Here is a 23,965-nt window from a genome sequence, read left to right on the forward strand (position 1 = left end):
CCAATCTCCTCTTTTCATACGCATGGTCAGTGGAGCCATAGATATGACATGTCTGACAGGACGACATATTTGATCCGTCTCTCTGACTGACGAGTGAAGCGCGTCGCGTGCTTGTGTCGTGCGCGCCTTTCGTTTTCGCTCACGAATACAACCGCGCAAAACGGATTTTTGTTCTCTGTCTCAGTCCACGTAGACGCTTCACACTGTTTCGTGCCACTCGTGCACTCAAGCAACCGCGAACGCAAAAAGCGCCTAAACACAAAGAGTGCGCAAACACAGCCACGCTTACGAGCATTGGCTTGCTTTTCTGAGAAATGCCGGAGAGCCCTTTGGAAGGTCGACACTTGGCACGGATGGCTCCTCACCGATAGTAATGTATTGTACAGAAATAAAGATGGTATTGTAAAATATCAACACAAGATTACGTGTTTTATAGATCAAGAATGCAGCTCCAGTTTCTTGTTGTTCTTTATTTTTTTGACATATTTCTCATTTTGCCTCTCAATTTTCCAACACAAGACCGTAATGCCGGTGTTGGCAAAGAGATATACTACGGAGAGAACATCCAATCAGCGACTTGCACTGCGGTTTCACATGGTGGACATCCAATGCTGTTCATTATTTTATTAGTGTCATTGGGGCTAAGTAGCTCAACATCTTATGAAACAACACCCACAGCTCATTCGCACCAGTCACGACTCCGTTCTTGCAGTTGCAATACGGTGGTCAACGGTTTTCCTCTGCAACGGCTTCTTGACGCATTATTTTCTTCCAATCGTTTCAAAAAGCCCATTTGGAGAGTTGGGTCCCAGTGAACGTGCTGCAATTCTCGAAGATAAAGATCCCTTTAGGCTTAATCGCACAATTAGCTAAAAGTGATAGAACCCGAAAACGGTGTTAGTAAATATTGATTTCTCACGAGAAACCCACGTCGCCAAACGTGTCGGAAAAACACGAACGCTATCGCGTCAAGTGCATGTTAAGCGGAGTCTAAGCGTCTTCCAAGAATTTTTAAAGTGGGACTTTCACGACTACGTTTTATCACAATGTGTCCTGAGCTATCACTTGAGAACTGGGGTTGACAGCTACTGATGAACATCTTTAACATTTGTCACAGTGCCAATAAAGTTTGCTGTATTATGGATTTTCTGAAGTGGCCCCTCGAAACAAATGAGTTCTGGTCTTACCCTGTAGAAGGGCTCCCTTAGATTGATACTAACAATCTACAAATACCCTTGGAACTGAATATATGCCTCTGTTGTAATTTGCATGTCCCAGTGTCTGCGCTTTGTTATCTGCGTTTTGGTATACCATCTAGTTATAGCTGTAGTTAGGGACAGTTGACGCAGATCGTTCATGTCAAAATTGAAGAGCAGCGGTTCGGAAACACCCCTGTGTCACTTCATATCTTAAAGGTTGTATAAGTCGCTGGTTATATTGCTTAACCTAGCTACTTGATAACGGCCCTGAAAACAAACCACCGACACCAGTGGCACTCCGTACTTTTAGGTCTGAAGATCACTTGCTATATTTCTTATGTGAACTACTTAATAATGACCCTAAAATGAAACAAAAAGTGCTTAATATGGCCATCCTTTTCTTGATAACTTTGCACTCACTGTTTTTTATGTATTATCTCAAAAGCCCTTTCAACGTCAATGAGCTGTTCTATAGCACTTTGGATCGGGGATACACTGATTATAAAATCAAATAATGTTCTAGGTTAAACTTGATGGTTAAATTCAACATGCTCATGGCTTAATGTCACATGGAATGTGTGCAAACAATGAAGCAGTCAGAGCAGATGGCCTGTAGGTAATCTGCGCTGAGAATACTGGAGAATTCTGAGGAGCACAGACAAAGGGTACAGTTTATTCAAAACACGTGCGACATTCTCCGACATTCTCACGACATTCTCCGTCGTAGGCAGTGCAAGCTGAAAGCACCAATATTATGGCACCTGTGCCGTTATGCGCCACTTGTCTACAGGTCGCTCGTGCGTTACTCACAGGCTACGTTTGCTACGAAGGTAAGGAACAGTATAGAAATAACTGTTCAATGTTTATTCTCAGAATTCGTAATTCCATTCCCTCGAGTCATCACTATCGTGTCTGCGCCAAAGGACACTGGCGCCATGGCGCAGTTGGCGAGCCATACCTGTCTTCGTTCTTTCAGGACATCTTAGCATAAGAGGCCTCGTACAGCCAGTGTAACACAGCGTTCATCATCTTTGCGTCTCCAGGGGTACGTCCAGGTGAACTATCACTTACTATCGCTATGCGGCACATTTGAATACTTGAAAAAAAAAAACGACAAAGCTAAGATATCTACATTCCTTCTTGCTCTACTTCTGACCCACTTATTAATTTCCTCTATTTCATATTAAATTCTGGGGCACGCTAAGGCAAGACACCTTTGTTTACCGGCTGTTGCAGAAGGTGATTATGACTGATTTCTCTTTCCGTATCACGAAGTCGACTACATGCAGCCATTAGTGATCTCTGTTTTACGCAACATCATTTTGTGAGTGACTACTAAATCCTATCATGGTACGCATATAACATCCGCAGCCTTTATATGTGCCTGATGTTGCTATTCTCTTTTCCATATACGCACACCAACGCTAAGAACAATTACGGTGCCGTATATTAAGCTGCAATTCAGTCGATGTACCTTGCATGATAAGCACACGCTCGCGTATTGTTCAACTGTTTTCTACCATAAACTGTTTGCTACAGAAAACCACGCAAACATTTTCCTTTTTTTTAGAACAACGCTATTGTGCTATATTGTACTACCTCACCAAAGCAGGCAACTTCAAAGCAATCAGACGTGCGAAACAGTGTCTCTTACATCTGAAATTATTGCCTACTCTTAGGAGCAAAGAGTAGCAAGGTGTGCACACTTACTATTAGCAGAGCAGTAACTGCGTCGTTATCGAAAGTTTTACTTCGTACCCGTTAGGGCTGCGGATAAAGACAGCGAGACCAATTCACAGTACGTGCATGCCGAAGTGATAAAGTGCAAGAACACCACGGCAATACGTATACTATGGCGAGGCAGGCAAAAAGTAAAGAAAAATAAAGTGCCTCTGCCCGTGTCACTAGGTATAACAGGCTCAATCCAATCGAATATAAAATAATTGGTCCCGAAGGACAAGCTTGGTCTGTGTTTGCACCTGTAGGCGAAAGAACCCGAAGGTTCCAAAAAAATGCGGGAATCTCTACGCAGCGACCCACAGCCGGAGAGCGGGCCCGGGGAGATCCCCCGTGATCTCCCCTGGGAAGTAGAGGGAAGGGATGGGAAAAGGGAAAGGGAAATGGGATATCGGGAAAGGGTTACGGGATTGTGGGAGGGATCGGAGCACCTTCGGGATTTCCTCAAATGATCCTGATTCGATTCGAGCTCCAATTCCTTGGCCTCACTTGAGGGCGAGCACTCGTTTTAGCCAATGCACGGCCCTCGGCCTTCAAGCGCATTCACATCCACATCACGTTCGCCGGGTCTCCGGCACATGAGACAGGCTGCTGGGTCACTTTGGGGTTCCCCGTCCCCCAAGTCAGGCTCCCTCGCCCCGACTGTACCAGGGCTACTGGAGAGGCGCATTTCGCCGTACTATGATTCTTTCAGCCCTACTCCAGGTACTCCGAAGCGGTGCCCAGAGTTCACCCTGTTATAGACCCTCAGTGGTTTCCATTCACCGTTTTCTCTCCAACATAGTATGTTTGACGGCTACTTCGCCAAGTTGGGATACCTGGCCCCATCCGGTTTGACCGGTCTTATTATGTCCGCAAAGATACTCGTGCGCGCACCTACAGAAGTACGACACTAAAGGGTCTCCACTCCCCTTTTTTGGCCCTGAGTCAGCGAGCCGCGGTTCCCTTAGTACTTCGCGAGCAGCGCCACCGGGCCCATGGCAGCGGGCTGGGCTTTCCCTCGGCCAGCACTACCGCCCAAGAACAAGGGGTCTCGAACCCCTCGCCTGAGCCCTTAGTTAGCAAGCCGCGGTTCCTTGCGTACTGCGCGTGCAAAGCCACCTTTAGGTGGCCGACTGGGCTTTCCCTAGGCCAGCTCAACCAACCTCTGTTCTGCGAGGGGTTGCCCCTGGAGGAAATCCAAGTCAGCGAGCCGCGGTTCCTCTCGTACTACGCGAGCAGCGCCATCGTTCCCTTGATGGCCGGCTGAGCTTTCCCTCGGCCAGCCGTACCGACTCGGTTCCTCGTAAGGGGTCTTCACTTCCCCCTGCGTGCAAGCATATGAACCAGCCAGCCGCGGTTCCTCGCGTACTGCGCGGCTGAGCCATTTGCCCTTGACAGCCGGCTGGGCTTTCCCTCGGCCAGCCAACTGACTCATATCATTGCGGGGTCTGACTCCCCTGAGTAGTTCTGCGTTTTCGTTGAAGATACTGACAGTGAAGGACACGGTGTGCTTTAGCACCAACCCAAAATGCTTTAGCACTTTGTGCGACCACTGTTCTTTTCCCAAGTTTCTGGCTTACTAGAGATCATGTAGGCTACTTTGACACCGTCTTTTTCGCCTTTTCGAGCCTAAAGGCAAGTTCCCCAGAACATGGACTTGGTTCGCCCCAGCCGCGGCCCCGCGAGGACCCGCTCTCCCTGGCAGCGAAAACCAACGCGTCTGCGGCTGGGAGATTCACTTTCTCGCACCGAGGGGTACTTTTGATCCAACATACGGAGTCAGCTAACTGCATTTCCTTTAGTACTGTGCAGCTACGCCACCGTTCCCTAGGCGGCGGGCAGGAATTTCCCTCGGCCTACCGACCACCCCGTACATTGGGAATTTTGTTTGCTTTTAATCGGATTCCACGTGCCAAGTCGAACCCCTTCAGACTTGCCACCGTGTTAGGCAACGGGCTACGTGGGCGCGGCACGCTCACAATGCCGCAGGGAGTAAGCTGACAACCTCCTCGGGGATTCGCAACCCCTCAGTATGGGTTCCGGCTGCACCCATACTGACCGCTGGCCGCTGCAACTGGACAAAGCCTAGCAGCCTTAACCGCTCCGGCCCATCCAGCCGGCGGGGGGGACCTCGTGCAGGTCGCCAGATTGGATTTGCCACGGCAATACAGTAATCACAATACTCCCAAGAACTAGGCAAATCAAATTGCGTAAGAAGAGCCAAAGGCTCGAAGTAAACAATAAAATAAAGGCCCGCACTGCTGTACTTCTTTAACTATTTGGCTTTAGATTGCCTCTCTTGTAGCGCTCGATTGGGAGCGGTGGGTAGCCAAGCATGCTATACAAGGGCATAGTTCTATACAAGTGCATAGTTATGCGATGCGAATTCCGCACAGCTCAGTTTCTCTTCCGCCGCAGTACTTCCTTGTGCTGCAGCAATGACAAGGACGTCATTTTCTAAATTGTAACGACTGATATGGATATTATTTAGGTAGGCACAAAACAATAAATAGGTTAAGAGCATATCATGAATAGTTAGAAGGGTAACTACAGAAGTAACTTTAGTTCACTAGCCGTCTAGTTAATGAGACTTCTTGTGCAATCTGCATACTAGAAATGCCAAATAGCTCTCTACGACGCATCCACTAGTTTTATCGCAACAGCTAGGGAGCCTGGTTCACTGCTTTTCGGCTGACCGTTAGCATCGCACAGGGACGCGTAATTTCGTTCTCTCAATGGTAGGGTCCCGGAACTTCTTCCTCCTCTCAGGTTGTATATGTAAGCTAGTTAAACGATGATTGCGGTGCAGAAATGTGTCTAAACACCACCTAAATGTAATACACCCACTGAAGGTAAGAAACAAGTACCGAAATAATTACAGAATTACGTAGTGTGAGCGGTGCCATACCATGTTGCCTCCCATCTCGTAGACGGCTGCTTTTACTTTCACAGCAACTTACAAGTAAAACCCTCACATAACTGAGCCTAAACGAGAACACACCCCACTGAAATATGTTGGTGATTTATTTTATTGTTGTCAATGGTAAACACGAGTGCAGAAAAAAGTATCAAGTGGATTTTAAGCTCTGTTTCGTGTTCGAAAACGCAGCCCTAATCCACTGCGCCACAGAAGCGATGAGAATTACAGGGTTTAATTGCGCTCTTCGTTTTAAGAGTATTTCTGCCATTTGTGGCCAGGTGACGCTGCTCAGAAGACCCTACCGTTGAGAACACGGAATCGCGCCACCGGGACGAGGTTATCATTATTTAGTTATATCTTCAGGATCTTCGTATTGGACTCGCATAAGATGTGTGCGTGTGTAAAGAAATTATTAGTGACTACATTGCGGCAGCCGTGGCAATGACAAAACATTTTGTTTATAGGCAGTATTAGAACAAGCAGGAGTGTGGGTGGGTTCCAGGCATCCGGGAGGGCCATAACAGTCCTGAGCATTAAGGACGAAAGAAGTCTCGTGAAACTCGGCTGTGTGGGTACGTAGGAGACCATGCTACAAGGACGAGATGTGCTTGTTGTGTTCGATGCAGTGATTGCATGAGCTGACTGTCATGGTGTAAGGTATTAAAACATGATCTTGTGAAGGTAAAGATACGAAATTCAGTGGCGAGGAGGGAAATAAAGTAGTAATTGGAGTTTCGTGGAGGAGATGCTAGAGTACTATAAGAAGCTTGAACGAATGAACCAAGTGAAATGACTCTGGCCAAAACAGCTAGTGTTATTGTAAGCTTGTCAGAAAAACAAGATTGGCCCTAAAACCATGTTAACATGTTCTCTAAAACCTTATCATGTTCTCTGTGATGTGCTGCACGAAGCACTGCTCAGTGGCTCTAAGCGCTTCCTGTGTCTGCAAATGAGAGGCGAGATAAACAGTGATCATATTTTAGGTATGATGATCAGTTCACTGGAATAACAGCGCTTGGAGATTTTTTAAAATTCCGTCGTCAGTCCTCAGCAAAAATACAAGGAAACCACTGTCATCACGTCCTTTTGTAACAACGAGACACGGCTATACGCGATATAAACATTGGTAGGGGTTACCTTAGTTAAACCGACTATAGTTCGAAAGCAAAAGCTTTTATGTTGTTTTAATTCTCAATGTAATTGCTGTTTTTATTTATTTATTTTATTCAGTGATTGTGTGGGCAATACATGGCACTGCCCGTGGGGCAGGACAAAAGAAGGTAATTAGTCTCCTGACGAGGTCCTGGCCCCACTGGGCGCAACAGCAGCGGGTACAAAGTACAGGCAATGCACATGCAACTACATACAACAATCTTCACCGTATATAACTACACATGAAACAAAAACACTGAGTTAAAAACTATCACCGCAGTACAAAATACGCATTCAGACACGTGCCAATAACAAAACATAAGGAAATGTAACAACAGTTATGAAACTCTGGAACAATGTAAAGGAATAACACAATACATTTCGATTCCGCATCTACTTTAGTCATTTATTTGGTTTCCTATTGAAGTGAAAAGAGGTTTTATTCTCCGTTTGAAAGTTGGCAGACTTCTACTTGTTCTTGCGATATCAAATATGTCTGGGTAATTATTACATAGTTTCATGATTTGATGATCAATTGTCTGTTTAGCATAATTAGTCCGAGGTTTATCTACAACAATGAAAGTCCTCCGCAGATTGTGACCAGTAACCCTATTTAGATAACGACTAGAAAATCTTTTATAATTGCTCGACACTTCAGAAAATACGTACACAGATAATTTCTGCTTATATATATCGTGGAAAGGTAGGTTATTATGTGTTGCCATGAACGTTACGGTGTCTAAACTTTCCTTATATAATGCTCTAATGGCCCTCCGCTGCAGTGCAAATAGTCTGTCATTATCAGTCTTAATTCCGGTACCCCATACTAAACAACAGTAATTAAAGAGAGAGTGTATTAGTGAGAAATAGAGCTGCTTTTTGAGCCTGACAGGGATAAGATTTCGACGTGGCTTCTTAGTGGCTTCGGTGATTATATTTTCACAACCATTTGCAAGCATGACTTCTAGAAGTTATTTTGGTTGCTCAGCTGAAAAAAGGTCAACATTGAAATCACCAATGACAACAACGTTCCATTTTCTGGCGTTTACTAAAACCAACATTCTCTCAACAAAGCTAAGAAAGTTTTTAAGAATGCCATGGGGAGGCCGGTAGAGTGCAAGAACTAGTACATTGTGACACACAATCGCAACTGTTTCAAAATCGATACGATACTTACCTGATATAAACGTTCTGTGTCCATGAGCCTGGTGACCTGCAACATCAGCTGTACATTGGCGCCATCTGGGAGCCACTCCGTCAAATACCTCCGCAACAGAGCCAGTATGAATAATTTGGAGGTGCGATTGGTACCTTGATTCGAGCATCGGCCTGCCTATAACTACAAACGAGCAAACTACATCTGTCCACGTTCCGCTCTGTCGCTCCTTGCTCTATTTACGTTCCTTTTCTATCTACTGCCACTGTATAGCTCGCATGTACACGGAATATAATCCTGGATATCGTATGTTTTATTGACGTAACCGGAGGGAATTCGGGGAAATTACGAAGTTTTTTAAGCTTGCTGGTAGTCGTAAGGAGCGAGCGAAGTGACTTACGAAAGGCAACCATTGTCTCGCTTGGACTTTTTGGGCAGTCCTGACTGAGCACGGCCCATGATCACCCGGTCAGTGCAGTTTATCACGTCTAGTGAGCGGAGCAATGATTGCACAGTATGCTATGTGATCCTCTCAAACGAAATAATTCATTAACCCGCTTCCCTGAATGCCGTCACGTATTCTCGCTTCTCAGCTGCCCTTAGCGCTGCAGTTATGCTTCGCACATTCATTGCGGCATAAGTTGTATGTTCAAGCACTTTAGTCGCTTTGCCGATCAGTTACTGTGTAATCTGATGTAGGAGGCGAAGTCGCGTTAAGACTGCGCGCTCTAGCTCAGTGTGGTATGTGGAAATGTGAATGTCACTTATGGAGGCCGGCAACACAAAGGGCACAAATGCAGAAGCCTGCCGTGATTGCCGTTGGAAAGTAGGAAGTGGTCGCAACCTAAATCGTGTGATTAGAACGAGGTGATGTCAGTAATCTGGAATAACCTCTCTGAGCAGCGCTTTCTCTGCCAGATTCGATAGTAAAGCTGGCGATACCAGAACCTGCTGCTCAAGTGTAACATGAAGTATAACTCCTCAATATGTTCTTGAATTGCTTGATAATTATTTTTACCATGCGGGTAATATATGGCGAATGCCATTTTTGGTTCATGGGTGGAGTGGACGAAAGTATCGGCAAAAGCGTAAGCCAAAAATGTCGACTGGGCGTGTCCGCACGAACTGTCAATTATCATATAGTTAGTGTTAGAAATAGATATTGATGTAGGTATAATAATATGATCACACCCACGCATTATATATATATATATATATATATATATATATATATATATATATATATATATATATATATATATATATATATATATATATATATATATATATATATGTGTGTGTGTGTCCTCAATTTTACCTTGAAGAAGGACGGTCCACCGTCCGTAACAGTTGTTAGAATAAAATAGGATCATCGGGAAAGGTTATGTGACATCCTGTTTTGAAGTTCCCTGGGTCAAATACCATAGTTGACGATAGTATAGTAGTGATACTTGGTGATAGTGTTAGTGTCAGTTGCGATGCCGATGGTAGTTATTGACAGGGTGATGATGATGGTGGCGATGACGATGAAGATGTTGCCAGTCATAGTGATGATAATGATATGTTGACAGTAGGGATAGGGATAATAATATTTCGTATAGTGATAATGATGATAATATTGATCACGTAACGTCCGGGTTTGAGAGGAAAGAGGAAGGCGCTCGCATCTCCACTCTTAGTCAGACTTAGGCGCTAAACTGTTTTTTACATCTCCCAAGGTCAAACGCACAGTTGCATCGAATCAATCCATTAATCACGTTGAGAAACTGAGCAAATTCACCATACTCGCATGCTGTCCGGCACTAACTGTTGACGCAAACAGCCGAAAGGCGCAGTTATTCTCACCCGATTAGTGCGGTAGTGCTGTGCGCAGACAGCGTGATATTTGCAGATGCCTCGCACCAGCTGAAAAAAGAAGCGAAATCACACTTAATGACCTATCGAACATTTGCGCGACTGAACAAGGATAAGTGAATTATTACTTGATAATTCGCTCAGAAATCACTGGCATTCGGAATCAGTTTAAGTGCTATCTCGATCAATTTTTGAATTATGCTACTTCATTCAGGGATTGGATAACACCGAGCCAGGACGACGCTCGAGCCCAATCCACGCTGCTAGCCCTCTGGCAGTTTGCACGTGAGGCAGGCATTGACGCCAAAATGTGACCGCCCTGACCCAGCTACTCATCTTCCAGGCCTTCGTGCCAGCTATACTTATAATTAACGATTACTCATCCACTCACAACTTGAAACAAGCTGTAATGTTCTTCAAACCTTCTCTCCATACACTTTCCATAATTCATTTTAGTTAAAACTGATAGAAAAGTACTTCTATGCTGTTATTTTTTACTGCTCTCAGGGGAACAGGTTGGACTACTGGGCATCGGTTCCATGGACTCAGCCTCTTGCGGCAATGTTCACGCTTTAGCACACTTAATAGATAGCATGACTACAAACATCGCTATGGTACTAGCTGTAAGTGAGTGGCCGCTACGTAAATTTGGTAAGATAAAAATTTGAGAAAGAATGCGAAACTGAAACTTAAAAAAAAAAAGCCGAGCAGCAGAGCAGCAGGAATAGTAATGATACACAGGGGAAGTTATCGGACGTACGTTATGTAGTTCGCAGGATAGACGTAGGTCATTTTTTTACTTACATTCATAACAAATGTCAACCGGACCTTGTATCGAATTATGATATCTGACGTGCAGTCGACGAGCATCTTTGACGTCGGTCGCAGCACCAATGCCATGTCAGCGGAGGCTGCAATGCGAATTCCAGTTTATATAATTTCAAGATGCTGTACGCTGTTCGATCCATTTGCGTGAAATAAACGGGTCCTTCGTAAGAAATATGCTATTTGATGAAAAGGCACTAAATGTTAGGAATAAAAAGTGGTATTAGCAAAAACAAAACAATTTTTTTTTTAGATACAGTGAGAAGTACTGGGTTGAATAATCTGCACATCGCAGCATACCTACTATCACGGCACCGTTAGGGTTACTTAAAATAAGTTGAAAATAGCATTATTTTAATGACGTGCTTGTTTTGTTCTTTGCTAACAGCAGTCGAGAAGCAACCCGGAGTCAGTGAATACGCGTTGAATATATAAAAGCGCGGGGGGGGGGGGGGGGGGGAATTACACTACGGAATTACCTTATTGAAATCAATTCCGGCCTTCAGTGAGCATATGTTACCATTAAACTGCATTCAGACGCACCTCTCCGCAAAAATGGCTATTTTAACTCGCCGAGAGACAACCAGTGAGGAGAAAGAAGTTGAGGGACCCTATCGTTGAGAAAACTAAATTATGCCACGCCCATATCTAAGTTAACTTGTTCAATTAACGTAGCAAAGATGGCGTGACGGACGCAACTGATATATTAAGTTCAATTAACGTAGCAAAAACGACGCGACGGACGCAACCAATATTTAAGTTCTCTGCTGTAAGTAAATCAGAAAACAATTTAATTAATACTGCATTTCAATTTGTGTACTGCGCTGTATGCTCAAATAAAGCGTAAGGCTTTTATTGACTTGCTTATTGTTGTTTTATGTTTTAGTGGCGTACCCGGCACATCACTTTCTTCAGTTTTCAGGGAACAGCAATACGCGCCACCGCTGTCGATAACTGCATGGGAACCCCCTCCCCCCCCCCCCCCCCCAAAAAAAAAAAAAAAAAATGTGGTACTCGCGATTGTAGACTCGACGGAAATGCTCAGCAGGTGTCATTGTGCTAAGTTCGACTTATACCCCAGTCACACGGACAAGTTTAGTGACACTTTCACGAAGTGCACTTACATAGGAAGAGTGACACTTTCGGTGCTCGCTGTCACAAGGCAAAATAAAGTGTCATTTTGAAATGACGGCAGTGCCGATGCGGATGCTGCAGCTCTATGTGTAAATTAATTAGTTTTCACGAAAATACCTTAAAATTAAATTTTATTGCAAGCACAATGACCCCAAGCTAATATTCAGTTTATTAGTGCATTTGAGTACATGTATTTGACTGAAAAAACATCGCGATGTCGCACGGGCATGTTAGCTTGACCGTGCTTTTCGCTAACGTGCATGGTTACTGCTATTCACATGCAAAACCGACCTCGTTTATAGTTACGCGCTTGCTAACCGCGGTTATCGCGAACGTAGCTTTGCGACCGATTTGCATCGTTATCCGAGAAAATGCCGGTAGCGAGTATACTTATGGAGCGGAGTCACCGGTGTTCGAGCGCGAAAAGTTATCGAGCTAGTATCATTCAGAGCAGCGTGCATTTTTCACACGAAATCATGTACGATGGCGCTTCTATGCAGCCTAAAATGTTCAGCGGCGCAGCACCCACGTACGGCAGCATCGTCACGTCTTCACAGCGTTTGCTTGTCGTTGCACACAACGTCGAAAAAGATCCGGTTTCCACAGTATCACGAAAGTAGGCGGCAAGTTCGCAGTGTTCGCAGCACCGGATGCTACTAGCTTTCCGCAGTAGTACCGCCCATCGAGCGCCCGTGAAAGGCAGAGCGCGCGGTGCAAGTGGCGCATGGCCATGCGCTCCTCTGTGGTCGTCGCTAGACCTATAGTTTGTTTCGCATCGAAGTATCAGTGGGCGGCGTTTTCGTATGGCCAGCTTAATAGAATATATGGCTCACTCGTGGCACTGCCTTATTGTCAACCTTGCTGTCTGTTCATAATAAGTGACAGGTGCAATTCAAACCGACGACTTAGATAGCGTATACGTGTACTGCAAGGGTGAGCTGCGCCGCGCCGCCGGCGACAATGGCTATGTAGCTGTGAGCACAAATTTGCTTGTGTCGCAGCAATTACACCTATTAGCGACTCGGTATAGGTCAACAATCCCCAAGAAGGATTAATTACTGACATTGCTTTACTTTAGGGATCATTATTTACGGGAAAAACAAATTCTCGCACACTTTTGTGACGCCGGTGACAGCGGGGCAGGATGCGCCGTAAAGGTGCTGGCTTGGCGCTGGCGGCTTGCGGGAGGAAAAGCGGTGGTGTCTCCAGCCGGCGCTTGAGCGAAATGCTGCCTGTCAAGCGACGACTTTCTAGAGATTGGGTTACAAATAACTCCAACATCGTTGATGCAGCTTCAGATACCGCATACCATATCCACGGCCGCTCAATGCCATATCAATGTGCAGCAGCAGACGAACGCCTTCGCCTTAGCGCGAGCACTGAGAGCGAGGGTAGCTATTCAAGTGTGCGCATCGTTCTTAGTTGGTGGCAGCTTAAATCTATTGCCGATTAATTGAAATACTCATGAAATTAAGATAAACACCTCAAAACGCTGTAATTTTCAAAATTGTATGAGTGATATGTCAGCGCCCTGCTGTAGAGACTACACACTCGCCTGCCTGACAAAGTGTAGTGAGTTCGCCAAACTCACTTCACGCCGAGTGTGTTCGGCAGCGAGTGTCATTAAAGTTCATCGTGTGACACGATGCGAATGACACTAAACGCGAGTGCACTCGTTGAAAGTGAGACTAAACTTGCTCGTCTGACCGGGGTATTAGATATTTTGGAGCGTAGTGTTTATGGGGCCCGTTCTGCTTTTGAGCTTCTTCGTCGTTGGTGTCGCTGACGGCGTTAAGCGAGAGCCCCGAGCCACAAAAGCATGAGCCACAGACAATTTCTGAGAAGAATAATGACACATGCGAGTTTTGCGCTGTTTATTGCCTCAAGCCATAAAGGAAGTTAGGAAAAAAGGCAGGAGTTGTAAAATAAATGATAAAAGGTTAGCCAGCCGAATGAAGTCGAGGAGGGAGCGGTGATGAGGCTCGTACGTCCTGGCAGTATATGAGGATGAGGATGGGTTGTTCGTCGGGAGACCCGCTGCTGCCATGTGCGGACTAATTCTTGTTGGCTTTAGTCCAAGGCAAAGGGGTGAATATCTGCCCCGTGGTTTTCGCAGACAGGAGCCACGGCATTACAGGGCGGCTTGGTGTGCATTCTGCATGTACAGACACAGAGAGCGCTGCGCCGTTCGACACCTCACCCCCCCCCCCCCCCCCCTTGTGGCTCTTCTTTCTATTCTTATTCTCTTTGGCGCGTGATGAAAAATAAAGCGCCTTGTAACTGCACATGCATACATACAAATATTGCTCAAATTATTTGCTTTAAAATATCGTAACAGCGCTTAAATTGCTGCGCTCCAATTTCGCATTAAGGGGTATCGTATTCTTTAGAATACTTTATTCTTCAGATGGTTCAGACAGTTCTTTGGCAACTATCACACTACAGCCGACCTTGTGCATTCATTTTAGCCTTGAGCAGCAAAATACCGGTACGAAAACGATTCGTCGCGTGGCTTTATTTAACGCAGAAAAAAAAAAAAAACACTCGATATATATCTTGTAGAAAACAATTTATTCAGAAGTTTTTGAAGGTGCCTACAAATGATTTTGTCACACTCAAGAATCTTCAACCAATACCTAAATACTTCAGAAATTACTAGTATGTTAAGGGGAAAATAGCCTGAGTAACTCTAGGCTTTAGTGCCAACATCGTGTCTCCGGTTCCACTCGTATCCGAAGTGCATTTTCATTTTAAATTATTCGCTTAATTTACCTGAGACAACCTGTACATATATATTTATCATCTGCAGCTTCTTGTTCTTAACAGAAAGCGTTTTTTATCCACCACCAGCCGGAAGAGTGCTTTTTTTCTACAGATTTACTATTTTAGCTTCTGCTTCACTTATACTGCTCTCAGAGAGGGTCAGTGGACTGCATTGCAGGTCATTTGTAATGAGGCGTTTCAGACAGCTACCCGTTAAGAGCGCGAGAAGTGCTTGTTATTTTTGCTGGACTATTGCTGTCCCACTTTATTGAGCACCCTAAAAAATCGGCTTACAGCTTCCAACTGCGACAATGTTTGTTCAAGATTCGACGCTTTATACTCATGTTAACAACGCATGTCAAGTCAGTTTAACATTTTTTTAATTAGCATGCCAAAATAGTATGACCTGGAAATATTAACGACACTAAGAAAAACAACTAAAGTTGTTATTGTCTGATAACTATGAAAAGCAATAGAATATACATATGTTAAACATATTACAAAGCACAGCACGCATTTCAACCGCAGGGCCAGAATGCATGGTTTCCACAGAACTACAGCTCATAACCTCACGGACCGCGCTCTGGTAAAAAAAAACGCTTTAACCTTCTTTGGAATCGCATTATGGGCAGCAAAAGAACTGAGAATCGATCGCGTACTACTCTTTTTTTTTTATGCTTCTCCATTAGTTATCTTCAAACATGTCCTTTTATATTTAATTTGTCGTTGTTGCTGTACATGTGCTTTTAACCATGCTTTCCGTTGATATGTTGCCAGTTGCTGGCATTTTTTTCTGACAGTTCCTCGCCATGAATGGCCTGGAGGACTGCACTACGCTCCTAATAAGAAAACGAAATCACTATAACTAGCCGCTGTGTACTAACTAATATTCCATATCAACTAGACTCTATATAACAGATGTAGTCCTGCAACAATGGGCCTAATCACCACATACACACAAAGACATGGACTGGCTTCAAATGTAACGTAAATATAATGAACTTGCCATCACTTCTCGCATCACTTACTTTACGGTAACGCATGATCTGCCATTCCAGTGCATCTTAGAATGCATATCAATGAGGTCCGTTGTCACATGTTTAAAACATTCTAAGTGCCGATTTTGCAGAGTTTACATTCGATTAATAAATGAATCAATACAGAAGCGAAAATACTTTGTGAAATTCAGCGAGTGCAATAAACCGCATCGAACTACTGCTGCAGTAAGAGACTTATCGAAGCATCGGTATAACTTCCATAAAAGCCTATTCCGTATAGTGTTCTCCATTATTGTCGAGGATCATTGAATGGTCATTCGTAATCCCCGCTGTGTTTTGATGATGTGCCGACACGCACACGAGGGCCCCGCAAACATCATAATAAGGTGAATATATGAGTCCGTCAGAGGAGATGTGCGTAGAGAACCTGGTCGCTAGACGAACAACACGATGTTGGCCGCGATCACAAATCCCACGCAGATGAAGACCTTGAGCAGCAGTCCGAGCCAGAGCTGTGGAAAACAAGAAACTGTTTAACTAATGCGTTTTATACGATGAATATGAAATACTTTTCATTTTCATCTTGACTTGTTATTTTCCTTCAGGTCTGGTAGAGTGCGCGTGAATCCCCAATGCTGTCATTCGTGATATCACTGTCAGCCTTCTCAGCGTGGAGCATTGCCATGTACCGTTTCAGTAGCGCCTCGCATGACTTCACCGAACACTGACCAAGCCATGACGTTAAGATTACTCCAAGCCATATAACGAGAAAACTTCTCGCTATGAAAAGTATTGGCGTCACAGACCGTAATATATTGACTTATGAAATCCATCTTTCGACGCAAACCTGTCTGAGGGTATTATCACGGCGGGAAAGCTTCGAGCGCCATCGGCTCTTTGAATATTGAAACTCAAGCTGAAGAAAGGCCGCTACAGCTTCTATAAAGAGTACAATTAAAATAAGACCCCATGCAGCCATGGGGCTATTTCCGAAATGGAGCAGAGGGAGTACGCATGAGACGATACGCAACAGCGGATTTTCTCTTTCCGTTTTCTCCTCACGACGTGCGAGAAGCAGAACAGCAGGCACCAAAGTTTGTTTGTTTGTTTTTTGCAGCGATCGAAAAAAAATACTCATTTTTAGGCAGCAACTCTCTCAACGTCCCCGCAAAGTGAAAAGTTACGTCATCATGCCGTGGCATGAAACTGTGTTTAGGCAACCAGCCTCATGTATATGTGCAGCGAAGTCGCAGGCAACGCTTGTCTTCAATCATGTTACATGTAAATGTGTGACAAAGCTGGCTGGTGCAGTGCGACAACGTGAAAGTCGAAAATGTTTATGAGTTTCGCCTTTATCGAAGGATGCCAGTCGTGCCCATATTACGACAAAAGGTTTTGCAGAAGCGCTGAGAGATGAAGAAAGATTCTGACCAGTTCTGAGCCGCGCACGTTTCCGTACAGGTGCAGGAAGATGAGCGGCGTGTTCGTATAAGGCAGCAGCAGCACGCAGCAGGACTGCATGGCCACGGGCAGCGCGAAGTACAGCTGGTTCATCTGGAACCGCTCCGCCTGCGCCGTGGTGCGTCATCAAATTAACGCCTCTGAGTTCATACAAGTACATTAACCAACCGTATAGGCCTTAACAGAGCCTCACGTACAGTACCGCAACATTCGGCTTGACTGCTCAACGCTGCAAAAATTGGCACGTTGAAACTCTGCGGCATTCTAAAACAAGCTAACGTGAAAAAAGCCCTGGGTGCAGATACTGCCCTGACGTTGTCGTTCGTTTAGGGAATGCATACTAGTTGGAAAATACACAGTGCGCCGATTTTGATTGTGATCGAAGAGTATCTGTGAAAGTACGATAAGACGCATTCCAATACTCTTCATGGGTTTCGGATCTCTCGCATTTCAAGAGCAGCCTTTGCCTTGTACTCAGCTTTTTCGAGGACGCAATGTGTGTGAAAGGTGCGCTTAAGCGGAATGCCCAACATCATTAATTAATGCGCACGGACCAAATTCATTCATGGCCAGTTGTGCTGTGTCATGCTAATCAGCTCTTCCTTTCTTATGGCGGAGGGGAAGGGAAATGAGTTTTTAAGTTCCCGATGACGCTTCATGGGCCAGCAGTGCTTCTAACAGCAGGTCGCAGCATCCTTAATGTCAACAGTTGGGCGAGTCGGTATTTTCTGGAGAAGTACGAACTTGAGATTGGCACGTGTAGACGATGCAACCCGCAACCAAATTTTCATGAAGGGGCTTCGAATATATGTACAGAGAAATACAAACACCAAGCGAGTACACCCGTTATTAAAATATAAAAGCAGAAAATTTTCTCCAAGGAGAAAACATTTGTTGCCTGCTAAGAAACTAATTTCCTCATTCCTGGGAAGAACCTAATAGGGGCTGTTAGGATAACCATTGTCTGGCTTTTAACGCGTAGTGCCTGAATATTTAATGAATTGATCAGAATGCATGAAAATAACTATGGCATAACCAGAAATGGGCACACAAGGACAATGATTCTTCTTTCCTTCTTGTGATGCATAGAAATATGAAAAGGTGCCGATCGCAGTTCAGAGCAATTATACGCTCTCTGAGCCAAGCATTTCAAAATTTTACAGCTATACTATGCAATTAGGCTACATCATCAGAGGTATAGTCATAAACGCGCCAACCGTGTCCTTCTTATACTGAGTTCAAAATCTCTGATCCGCCGTTTTGTAAAAAAGGCCTTTGTAGATGGTAAGCGTGGGCGTCAGCCACACTGAAAGGCATGCACGCCCAATTAGGGTCGTGCCTACACGCGTGCAGAACAAATTTATAAGCGAGAATATCACTCCTTCTCAATCCATTAGTCTTCCCTGCATGCCGCTGGCCCTACATTGCTCTAAAAATATCTATAATGCTTAGGCGGCTCTGGGTGAGGTCCACCTCATGCCTAAAAAATACCCCTGGCACCCGTTTAAGTCGCGACAAACTGACATCCAATCCTGAACAATTAGAGACGCATGTTCGCCTATATTCCTTGCATAGGAGGCCTTTACATTTACTAGCTAACTGACGCACTCAAAGCCACTTGTGACTTCGGCATAGCCGGGACCATAAGGAGCAGGAAATTGTCTTAGCAAATAAACACAGGCCCATCTAGAGATGTTTCAACTGTATCGAGGCTGTAACTGCGTGATGGAGCTGCAATCTAATCGCCAGGCTACATCACGGGCTTTTTATAAGCTATTCCTTCATCCTTGAACCTCGTTCTCAAACCCCCACCCACAATGCCCTTTTTCGTCTGCAGAAGTAACACATGACAATTGTATGTATTGCGCCTACAGGCAAATGTTTATCTCGTTGGCACAATTATTGGTTTTAGAGCAGCTTGCCTATTCAACTGTATCATTATTTTAACCGATCTTATCTGAAAATAGCCTTTGCGGCCAGATTCATGTTTCGAAACTATACCCAGCAGCCTCGTCATGCTTAGAAGAAACGGATTTACATAGTTCCTAAACTAGGGAACTCGTTTGCGTGCATGCTTAAGTTCAAAGACCGGGGACGCTGCCAGGGAAGTTTTTGTGGGGCCATCTTAAGCAGCAAGACTGCTGCTACACAACATGCACATTCACGTGCTCAACACATACAATACAACATGCACATTCAACATTTTGAATTCGCTTGATAGCCAGTGCAGCCATCAGGTGAGCAGTCTGGAGAAGCAGAGAGCCAAGTTGACTTTCTGGTAGCGCACCTGTAGATAAGGAACCACCTGGAAAGCTTCATGGTTGCTTATGCACTACCCGCTTACCAAGTGCGTCATTGTGGCGACGTTATCAATGCTGACGGCGGTGCTGTCCATCTCGGAGACCAGTGCTGTCGCGGCCATCAGCGCCACTAGGCACCAAGCAGGGTGCACTTGTGGACCCATGTGGGATATCAGCTTAGTCAGCACCCACGTCGACGCTCTAGAACGCTGCACATGTTACGCTCCTTATAGAGTAAGCGTATTTATTCGAGTGTCCATTGCATTTTTTGCCTGTAATGGCATTGCGCGCTGTTTCACATTGTGTTTAGCAACAAGTGATTAGCAGGGCAAGCTGGATAGAAGAAGTGGATGCCTGCGTATAAAAGCGACCACTCAATAAAATCTCTGAAATTCGTGACTTGTGCAGTATGTGGTCCTGGCTACATTGAGAGAAATGTGACCAAGAGGAACAATCTGCAAAACCTGAACGGGCACCTTTAAATCGCTTAACTATGCAGATGCCGGTCGGGTGTTTGTGCTGAAGAACTAGCTGAAGAAGCGTAGTCACTGCGCATTGCTACGGATACAGTGTCAGTTGCTCTAAACGCTGCTAGGGTCTAATTCAAAGGATGCTAAAAATAATATATTGAAGGAAATCGTAGCATAGAGTCGCTTCAGTTCAACTGGGTGAACCAAATGAAAGCTTTTGAGCGCCTCCACACATACCATAATGGAAACCAGGCCTTTCGAGAGTTTTCTTCAAAATGTTTTCTTTGCATACAAGGATTGAAACAAGAATGTGTCTTGGTGTTTGGCACGAGAGCAGCTATTTCCTAAACACCCTGCGGAGAGTCTACAATTATTATTCCTTGCATTCTTATTCATTCCTGCATGCCTCTTAGTCCTACTGACTTTCATACCTAAAGTTACGTGTTCAGTAAGAGCAACAAATTTCACTTACGGACATATATCCCATTTTTCAGTAGTGCTAGGATCAGGGTTCCAGTCAAGGTTATCACGGCTCCTCCAGCACCTTAAAACAGGAGCCGAACGGGTGCCGACGAGCTGCGGTCATCCAAAGCTCCATTGTGCCCGCATTCTAATTCATCTGGACGCAGACTTCTCGCCTAACGCCCCTTGACAAGTGACACGCTCCAGTGCTGCGCCGCAAGGCAGCTGTGCCGTGCAGGGAAGCCTCACCCACCAGTCAACCTGACGGGTACCCTCCTCTCCCCACTCGCGCCGCTATAAGACCTCTTGGGCCGCCGCCAACTACTGCCTCCGTATTGGGCAGCTCAAGTGGCAGCGGTTTCCTGGTCTGTACAAGCAGGAGCGCTGCTGCTTGGAGACAATCCAGAGGGCCCATCCAGTGCTGTGCTGCTTGACTAGGGGGAAAACGCGGAATTTCTCAGGCCTTCGCTGTGCGAAGACAGTTGCGTGTAGCCAGTAGCTTTTGGCCTCCGTGAAGATGCTGTTCTGTTTATTACGATGACTGTAAATATTGTATTAAGCCACTTTTCGCTAACCTCATCTCGTAAGCTCGAAGCTATGATACCCGGACCCGAATCGCGACACTAGCTTCTTTAAAGTGTAATAAAAAAAAATTTGAAACGAAACACTAGTTAGGTCGAACATGAAAAATCAACATTTTACTTGTACAACAGCTATCATATACATTAAATGAATAAAGTCCTGCTTCCCTGGACATTTTTTAACGGTGATGTGACTGTGGAATGTTTGTTCTACCATACTTTGATCAATATATTGATAGTATCTAATCTTCAAATATGCAATGAATGTTTTATTTTTATGTTTATCCTGCGCTCACAACAAGGCATAAACATGTATTGTGAGGCAACTTCGGAATATTGTAAGCTATACGAGCATATATTGTTTGGAATGTCAATAGATTGCAAACTTCCGATCATAGCAAAATCTTGCTTCAAATGTTTTTCTTATGTTCGCACCTATTTTTTGATGTTTTGCTGGAAAACCAATGAAACAAGTTCTTGAAAACGAAAACCATAAAAGTACAGGTGTCTTGAGGGTGGATTCGTGAACATATAAATAATTATGGCGGTGTTATAAGATACCCGAAAACATGCGCTGATAATAAACTTCTTGTTAAAGATTGCATTTGTGTTGAATTCGGAAGTATATACGTAGTGTTCAGATATATATTATATATATCCGAATGCTGTTAAAACGGTCTTTCCAAAACCATTGTGCTGAATTTGAGTAAGGACATGCTAAATGTTGGAATTTTTTATTAGGAGCTGGCATATTGCTTCTAACCATGAGATCGATATAGACTCTGCAGTCCGCTATTTTTTGTTTGACTGCCCAATTCATTTTAATCTTTGAGATACCAGATTCTGACTTTATTTCTTATTACTTATTTCTTCGAAATCTATGTGAAGCTCTTTTTACCTGTGGTTATACATTTAAAAAATGCGTCTATTCAAGGCGCACCTCAGTTAACAAAGAAGAGACGGACTCCTCCCTGCTGCGGGAGTATATCAGCTGCGCTGGAAAAAATATGGCTGTCGCGACGGCGGTTACAATGGTTTCCCAATGCCAGTAGTTTTATTACAGGCCAGAACATGGCGCCATCACAAGGTGTGCCACATGCTCCTCTTCGCATTTCTTTTTTGGTGTTTTCCAGTTCAAAAAAGCTTCGGTTCCACAAGGACGATCTCTGCGATTACAAAGTGGTCCCATACAATGCAGGCCAACTTCTGTATTTCCTCAGTATCCGTTTGAAAGGTTTTTCTCTACTTTGGGAACGTATGGACGTAAATCTGAGAGCTGCGGGGGTTCCATAAGCTCCGGACAAGGCGGCTCAAAGGCAAACCTTCTAGTCTGAACTTTTAGGACCGAAGCTGAAAACCTGCCTCCTACTGTATGCACCTACCTCAACTACCAGCTGCAGGGCGCTTCCTCCAAGTCTGACCAGCACCAGGTCCCAGGGCAGGCAGCGCAGCACCAGTCGCCATCGCATGCCGTCGTCGGCGAGTATGGGCAAGCCCAGGCCTCGCACGAGAACTGTCAGAGCCACAGCGCACAAGCAGGACGCCGTGGTCGAAACACCTCTGCGGAATGGAGCGAGATCAAACTCACAGCGGTGGCACATAGCAACCAATAATGCGCTCGTGTGATAAAGGCTGCGCGAAAGGCGAGCGAATTCAAAGAACTATATCAGACGAATGAGTCGTAGAGTTTTAGCATTTGCTCTTAGAAACGTCCAAAAACGTTCCACTTCAAGAATTACATTACTTGTCCCCTTTTTAGGGTTTAGGTCCGCTCTTGCTAAACTTTTTAGATTCTACTTACTGCCCATGAGTCAGTGTGCACTAAAGTTCGCCTGAAAACTCTAGAAGACATCGCCCACAGGTCAATTTCTGCCATCCACGTGCATTATCAAGAGCATAAAACCAAACTTACCCGTTGAGTATGTCATGTTCCATCGCAAGTGATAGGCCGATTAGAAGAAGTGACGCGATGGCAATGACTTCCTTAATCCTGCATAAATGTTAGTAAATAATTGGCATGTAAAGAAGCAAACAAACTTTGCTTTTAAGTAAAAGCTTCTACCACAAACTATATATATACATACACAGGGTGTCCAAGCTAAATTTAGCCAAGGGTTAAAAAATAAAACAATTCAGGCAGGACAGAGAAACCACTTCTATACAGCTTCCAGCCATCTGGCACACCACAGGCAATTTCTTATTTTGCCATTAACTGATTAATAATTAAGACAAGGTTTCTAATTTACTACCTATACACTTTAGGTAATAAATGTGATTTGCAAAGTTGGAGAGCACCTTCTGAAATCCGCATTCCATTGCTTTCCTATAAAGAAAGCCTCACGTGCATCTTTTTTCCAAACCTTTCAAAAAGACCGCGAAGTACAAAAATATCACGTGACTAACGCATTCGTGCGTCACGAATGTGCTGCTCTCGATCGTGGCCTCAGTGAACGAAATCAGCTGTGGCCGTGACTCGAGAGCCAAGTCCTAACGGTAGGCTATGTTGGCGATGGCTGCAGCCAGCGCAGAGAGTGCGCTGCAACTTGCACCGTCACGTGCGCCGACTGCCTGAAGCGGACTAAGAAACCACCCCACACACGTGTATATATATACCCCGCACCTCCACCAAGTGAAATGGGTTTTACTGAGGGTTCAACATGAAATATAGCCCTCTGTAAGCTGCACGGCGAACAGCACAGAGAAAACAGTCCGTTAAGGCACAAACCAGCGAGCTCGAGCAGCACAGCGGCCCTTCGTCGCTCTCTTCCTTGTCTTCATGACATCCGCTCTTCGTTTACTACAATTTGTATATATATATCCGAAGTGAAAAAGCCGGTGATCCAGAGTAAGCAAATAACTTAAGGTGGTCACGGCAAAAAACACTTATAATACTGATGTTTCGGCCGGAGTCCGGCCTTCGTTGGAGTGAACAAATCTCAAGTTGGAAAGAGGCTTTTAAGCCAGCATCTAT

The sequence above is a fragment of the Amblyomma maculatum genome, chromosome 1, assembly GCF_055883805.1.
Source record: "Amblyomma maculatum isolate TAMU_Amacu chromosome 1, ASM5588380v1, whole genome shotgun sequence".
Classification (NCBI taxonomy): Eukaryota; Metazoa; Arthropoda; class Arachnida; order Ixodida; family Ixodidae; genus Amblyomma; species Amblyomma maculatum.